Here is a 7,132-nt window from a genome sequence, read left to right as displayed (position 1 = left end):
GAGAGGTGGTTAATGCCATAATGTTTCCCTGTACGCTACTGGTGGAACCATTCTGGAATATTGCATACAATTCCTAGCATATACATACATGAAAATGTCTCTGAAATATATAATGCTTGTGGAAATGTTGCATGAGGGAGTAAAAGATCACTGTCTGCTCCTGACTGAGAGATGATAAATACCCAGTGAGGAGGCAGCTTTTTGCAGATGATCAAACTTGACATAATTGTGAGGAGCAGGATCAGCCCGAGATTCCAGGCTGTTACAGTTACAGGTGCTGCAGCCATGGGATTCCAAGAGCCTCTCAGCTTCCAGGGGAAACAAATACATAATTATTGGCCTTCCTGAATATTAAGGTTAGTTTGGAAATATCAGCTTTAAAGGAGAGATCACAGAGTCACAGGTTCACTAAGATTGGAAAAGCCCTCCCAGCCCATCGAGTCCACCCTGTGCCCGATCCCCACCTTGTCACCCAGCCCAGAGCACTGAGGGCCATGTCCAGTCCTTCCTTGGACATCTACACCTCCTTGGGCAGCCCCTTCCAACGCCTGAACACCCTCTCCAGCAAGAAATTCCTCCCAATGTCCACCCTGAACCATCTCTGGCACAGCTTGAGGCTGTTTCCCCTCATCCTGTCCCTTGTTCCCTGGGAGCAGAGCCCAACCCCCACCTGGCTCCCTCCTCCTGTCAGGAAGTTGCAGAGAATGGACAAGGTCCTTCCTGAGCCTCCTTTTCTCCAGGGTGCCACAGGATGGATAAAGAACAAATTGCAAGTCATGTTTTTTGTCCCTTTTAGTATCTGATCTCGTCAAAGAAAGTTTTAAGATGCTGAAAAACCCCAAATAACTTGAGGGATATTACACTGGGAGCGTGTCTTGGGAAGTCATCAAAACCCCATTGCCTGGATCACCTGAACCTGGGATAGACCGAGCCCTTATGGGGCAGCCTGACGCTGGCAAAGCTCTCAAAGTGATATAATCAGGTTTTCTTTTCTCCCTCCTATTTCTTTTTTGTTGTTGTTGATTTGAATTTATTAAATAAAATTAAAAACCAGCACATGGCCACAGGTGAGGTGTCAGTACTTTTCTCAGGAAGGAATGAAGATGCTGATCCTGCTGATGCCGCTGATGTTGATGATGTTGATGAAGCTGATGCTGCTGATGCTGCAGAAGATGCCTCACACCCCATCCCTGCTCTGGACCTGGCACCAAGAGCAGCAGGACTCTGGGCTAGGAGAGAAATGCCAGATCTCCTCTCCAAATACATGTTTAGTTGAAGCAGTGTGAAGACAGCTGTAAAAGCTGACAGGTTTACATCCACTTTTTAAAGACAGGACAGAAGAGTTCCTCAGCCACTCTAATGAATTTTTGCCTTTTTGTGCATTAATAGTTCCAGATAAATTGCAATGAGGTGTTTTAAACTTCTGAACAGCTTCAGGTGAACTTTACAGGTGTCTATAAACTGTCCAAGAGTCCTATAAAAGGCTGTGAAACAAAAGCAAAATTAGGAGATAAATACATCACTTCAAAAATCCAAAAATAAATAAATTAGTGGAGTGTATTTTTAGTGTTACTTTTTAGCAGGTCACCAGAATGGAGCATTGCAGGAAGCAAACACCTTCTGACACTGCTAATATTCAGGATGCACTAATGAATTAACGGATTTATCCCCACAATTCTTGTTTTCTCAGATTTGCCATGTCAGCCTGTCTAGCTTCAGTTCTGTGCTGACGTATAAGCATAAGTATTTCTTTTCAAAAACATGCATCTTATTTCATATCTAAATTTCACTGCTGTTACCCTAAAATAAAAGCAATAAATAATAAATAAGCTCTTACCTCTATCACACATAATTCTTATTACTCAAGCAGTTAAACCTCTGAGCCTTGTAAAAACTGAGCATCTGATTGTGAACTGAATTCTGTCAGCAAAACAACTTTTCCTTGCTAGTAGTGCAGCAGAGAAGCAGATTGTGGATATAATTCCACCCAAAACAAAGCAGACAAAAGAAAACAGACTCAAATCCATTATTTAGTGGGTTCAAAACATACCTGAGCAGGTCTCTGAGGTGCTGACACCTGGGATCAGTCATTTCACCTTCAAAGAAACTAAGGCCTGCATCATTTTTTATCTCGTTTCCTGCTTTATTTGCTGTTTGTGTTCAGTCAAAGTTCAGTTTTTCATGAAGCTGCTCAAACAGGAATTCCAGCCCTTTCCATAATTTATGCTGTAACGATACATAACCTGAATGGAAGGAAATACTCATTGGAACAGTGGGATACACCTGGGTACCTTTCTGATTTGGGTTCCGGCTGCAGAACGTGATCCAGGATCTGCTGTGAATTTGACCCTTGATGTTCTTCCAGCAAGGGAAGGGATGAAGTGTCTGAGCCTGGGGATGTCCCAGCCCCGACAAGATCCTCTGCTGGGATGCAGAGCATGGAGCAGGAATAGGAGCAAGGGGAGGAGATGATTTCTTTAGCCAGTCCCATATTGATGGACGCAGGTAGGATCTAGTGGATGGTGTGCCTGCCCATGGCAGGGAGGTGGAACAAGATGATTTTTAAGGTCCCTTCCAACCCAAACCATTCCGTGATTGATTCTATGATATAAACTTGCCAACTAAGGGGTCCCAAAACCCTTCTCCAATTTGCCTTCTCATGCCAGGAGCTCACAAACAGTTCTCTCTCATGGGCACATCCTGGTGTCCTGCAGAATATCAAGGTACCACTGTCTGCAAGTCAACATTTCACGTAATATTTAATATTTCATTTCATATTTCATTCCCCAGAAATATTCACAATATTTTGTGAATATTTACCCTGTAACTTCTCCTTCTTTTACTTCCTGTGCTACTCAATGTGAGCTGAGTTACTCAGCTCAGTTACAGCTTTGGAAAAAAATGGTTTATATTTATTATTCACCTCCTCCTTCAGGACAGGGACACTGTAAGTGCAGTAATTGAAGCAGATAACTCCAACTTCCTCTCCCTGCGAGCGTATTGTCATGCACATACATCTTGATTAGATCATTTTCCTTGTGAAAAGGAAGAGGTTTTGTACCGTGGTGTCTCAGATAATTTCCAGCAGAGTCTGCTGGTGGAGTTCTCTGATAGCACTGTTTCAATTCGATATTCTTCTCGCTGCTGTTTATTTTTTCCGAGCGCTCACGTTTCCCTCACCTGTCTCCATCAGCAGGTCGCAACACTTTTGCACTGGCAAACAGGCCTGGAGGCAAACATTCCCTGTCGCCGCTGGTTTCTCTTGGAATCCCTGATAGGGAGGGAGAAGCGGCTGCATTCCTGCGCGCCTGACAGCCCGCTCGGGCTGCTGGAGGAGGAGTCGCTGTGATTTTGGCTGGTGTGGTCCCTGGTGGGTCCTGCTGCCACATTCTATCTTGAACTCGTGCCCACGCGACGAGTGACCTCCCACCCCACGACCCCGCTGCCAGGAGGGCTCCGAGCCGGGGGATTCCGGGCGGAGCAGAAAGACAGATCCTTAAGGAAGGGGCCAGCACTTCAGTCAATGTCCTCTTACATCCCTGACACTTCCCACTAAAGTATTTAACCCCCAGCACTGTTGATTTAAAAGGATGGAGCATAACCAACCTTTCTTTTCCGAGGAGCACAATCAGCATGTGAAAAATAGATGATCTTTTTAAATGTTTAAAAAGTGCATTGGTGATGCTCCTTGAGACAGGAGGAGGGTGGCACAATTAATTTCCAAGCCTTACAGCTTTTCTGTGGGATTGTAACAAAAGCAGGGTTGGTTTGGGAGTGTGAAGGGGAAGGTTTTGGGGAGAGCATCACCTGCATGGACAGCCTGCCTTGGGAATACCACAAGGCTGTCGAGGAATCTGCTCAATAAATATTTTGTGAACACCTTTTTATCTGAATAAGACACTAGCTCAGCCTCCATGCAAAAAGTATTTACTGTGAATGGAAGCAGATTCCACGTTATTTTCCAATAGAATGTTCCTTGGTTTGTGGGGAGATGTTGGATTGGGTGGAATTCTCTGGGCTCAGGCCTGGAGCAAGCAGCTCTACCTGTCTCTTCCTCCTGATTTCATCCATTCTGACTTCACAAAGCCCACAGAGACATTTTATCCTTTCCAGTCAGGAATACTTTTTAAAATCTGTGTATTTTCCAGTTTTCTAGGCATCAGATTTATAAACTTCCCTTGAATGAATCCCCTGAACTGAATTTACCAACCTGTGCAATCAGGATGTTGTAAAACATTTAAAGTCCAGATCCCTCAGTTACCCCGTGGGACCTCCTAAGGCCCTGTCAGGTGATTCCTGCTGGATCCCCAGACCTCAGGTCCACCCTCCAAATCCCAGGCCAGGCATGAAAAACCCTCCCCAGAACACTGAGCCGAAGCACCTTCTGTGACTGTACCTGTGGTGGGGACACATCAGGACACCAGGGTTGGGTTGGCATTGCTAGGGCTGACCCCAACTTCCAACACCTCCAGTGTATCCGGAGAACTGTTCCCCGGGTGCTTAAGCAGCAGCTGAGCTTGTCCGGGAGTGAACACAGCAGAAGCAACCCCACGAGGTTCCCCTGGTCAGAAGAACCTGAAAGATCTACGATGGTCACCAGGGCGAGGGGTAGGGTTGGCCATGGTCACTGTCCCTGTACCCACCCCAGACACAGGTCTGGACGTCCTCCAAACCACCCCATCCAAGCTCCTGCCTCACCACCTGCAGCCTCCCTTCTCTCCCAACTGCTAAAAACCTTCACTCTGTACAAATTAAACCAAACCAGCAAGTAGCTGCTGTCAGAACAAACCTGGAGGTGAATGTTCCCTGAATTTATAACCGAGGCAAACACCAAGAGGTTTATTTTTTATAAATGTAGCTCCATTCCTAAACCCCAGCTTCACTTCCCAGCAGGAATCTGCCTGACTTGGAAACCACTACTTTTTTTTCTAAATACCTTCACATCTCGTAGCTGTACATCCCTCACAGAGACGCTGGAGCTATAGGAAGTATCCGTGGTAGGGGAGAGCTCGCTAAAGATCTCAGCAGTTCTCCCTCCTCGAGGATTAACCAATGCTGCAGGAGTTCCTGGGCTAAACTGGGAGAGGGAGGGGAAGGAAGAGCAGAAATAAACAAAATAAACTCTCTCCCAGCCAGTCGCGTTCTTTGCGCGCCGCATCCCCGGCGCGGCCACACGCGCCTCAAATCGAAGTGCAACGCAGTTGAGAAGTTCTGCGAGCCCAGTGCCGCCAGTATCGCACCAGTATGACTGAGGAGGCGGGCGGCGAGCACCGGCTCCCGCCGGAGAGGGGGAATTAAAAGAGTTGGAAAAGATGTGACCAGCGCCTCGCCGGCAGTTCCTCTCCCCCGTGGGATGTGGAGCCAAGAGCGGTGAGTTCCCACGCGGGACATTCCCGGGGGTCGCAGCCCCCGCGGGACAAACTGTTGCGTTTCTGGAGCGTTTTGCTGCGTGGACGCGGGGCCGGGGGAATGCGGGGAGAGGGGGGATGCGGTATCGCGGCGTCCCGGGATGGATGGGACGGGGCACGGGGCAGCCCCGGGGGATGCGGGAGAGGGGGAATGCTGCACCACGGAGTCACGGGAAGGGACGCGGGGCAGCCCCGGGGAATGCGGGGAGGGGGACGCGGTGCGGGGAGCCCGGGCCGGACGGGCCGGCCCGGGACGAGGTGCGGGCTCGCCCCCCGCGCTCCTCCCGGGGCCGCGCCGCCGATTCCGCCCCCGCGGGCGCCCCGCGCCCCCCGCCCGCCCCCGCCCGCGCAGCGCGGAGCGCGGGGGGCGCTTGCGCACTGCTGCGCCCCGCGCACCGCCGGGCCCCCCCGCGCCGCGGCCGCGCTGCGCTGGGCCAGAAGTGTATTAAAGCGCGGGGAGCTCCCGCACACTCCGCGCGTCCCCCTCCTCCGCGAGCGCTGCCCTCCGCGCGCCCCCCGAACACCCGCGCAAGGTAAGCGCTCGCAGCCGCCGGGGCGCGGGGCGGGGGGTGCGGGACGGGGCGCGGGTGGGGGACGCGGGTGGCGGAGCGCCCGCTTACCTGGGACGGGCCGGGCCGGACCGTGCGCGGGGGCGGCCGCCCCGCGCCCCTGCGCGCACCCTGCGCGCCCCTGCGCGCCCGTGTCTGTCCCGCCGCAAGGGGACTCGGCTGCGTCCGCGGGTTTGCACGTCCCGGCCGCTTGCGCGCAGGCAGCGCGGTGGGGATGCTGCGTGCCCGGCAGGAGTGCGCCCGGCCCTGCGCGGCTCTGCGCGGCCCTGCGCGGGGTCTCGGCGGCGCGGAAAGGTCTCCGGTTTTTTTCCCCCTCCCGAGCACAGGAGGGCAGAGCTGGGCACTGCCAGAGCCGCCGCGCCGAGGTGGCCGGGCTAAAAGGCAGAAAGCAATTAAAACTCCTCCTTTCGGATTAACAACCAAAAATTGATCGATCTGTCAGGAATACTGTTGATTTATGAAAGGTGCTTATTTCCTTGGTATGGAGAATTTTATGTTCTCTAGGTGAAACTGAGTTCACCCAGCTCCAGAGTAGATTGATGTTTTAATAAAAATAAATAAAGGGAAAAAGCTCGCCCGGTCTTTGGGGACATCAACTCTCAAATCGCGGAGTTAGACTAACAAATCAAATCGCATTATCTTTACATTTCACATCTTTTAATAAAAAAAAAAAAATAATTAAAATATTGCATGCAGCGCCGCAGCTTTTATCGCCGCAAAGTTTCAATATGAGGTTAAAAAAAAAAAAAAAGTTGAAATAACAAATAATCAATGGTCGATCTCGGAGGCGGCGGGGGGAGCGGGAGCGGCGGGGCCGGGTGCGCGCAGCGCGGCCGCCCGCGCAGTGTCCTGTAGATGGCACACGGTCCCCACGCTACAGAGCCTCGGCGGCGGCGAGAGGGGATCTGCCGAGGGAAGCGGCCATCCCAGCACTTGTTGTTTACCCAAACCGGGGCGCTCGAAAATTCATTGGAAATTCAAGCCCGAGGGGCGCGGGGAGCTCCCGGGCCACCCGCTGACCGCCCGCGGCCGCGGGACTTGCGCGCCTGGCGGGAGCGGGAGCGCGGTTTGCGGGGATGCTGTCGGGGAAGCAGGAGCAGGGGAGCGGCCCGGGGGGCCCCGGGCCGGGCCGGGCCGGGCGCCCCGACACGTTTG

At 51.9% G+C, this 7,132-nt stretch overlaps 1 long non-coding RNA gene across 2 annotated transcripts; it reads right to left on the bottom strand.

Annotated features, from left to right (window-relative positions):
- Positions 1-1,012: 1,012 nt before the first annotated feature.
- LOC113971820 lies at positions 1,013-5,527 on the bottom strand. Of its 2 annotated transcripts, XR_003535665.1 has the most exons (5): positions 4,937-5,527; positions 4,397-4,584; positions 3,181-3,495; positions 2,051-2,243; positions 1,013-1,484 (listed from the first exon to the last, which is right to left on the bottom strand). It is a non-coding gene; the product is annotated as an uncharacterized LOC113971820 (long non-coding RNA). The 2 variants fall into 2 exon arrangements; XR_003535664.1 differs by lacking the exon at positions 3,181-3,495 and having other exon boundaries at positions 4,937-5,503.
- Between the last annotated feature and the right edge of the window lie 1,605 nt (positions 5,528-7,132).

The sequence above is a fragment of the Neopelma chrysocephalum genome, unplaced genomic scaffold, assembly GCF_003984885.1.
Source record: "Neopelma chrysocephalum unplaced genomic scaffold, ASM398488v2 Primary Assembly neopelma1_85, whole genome shotgun sequence".
Taxonomy (NCBI): domain Eukaryota; kingdom Metazoa; phylum Chordata; class Aves; order Passeriformes; family Pipridae; genus Neopelma; species Neopelma chrysocephalum.
The sequence above is the reverse complement of the archived record's forward strand: the minus strand, read 5'-3'. Positions and strand labels throughout refer to the sequence as shown.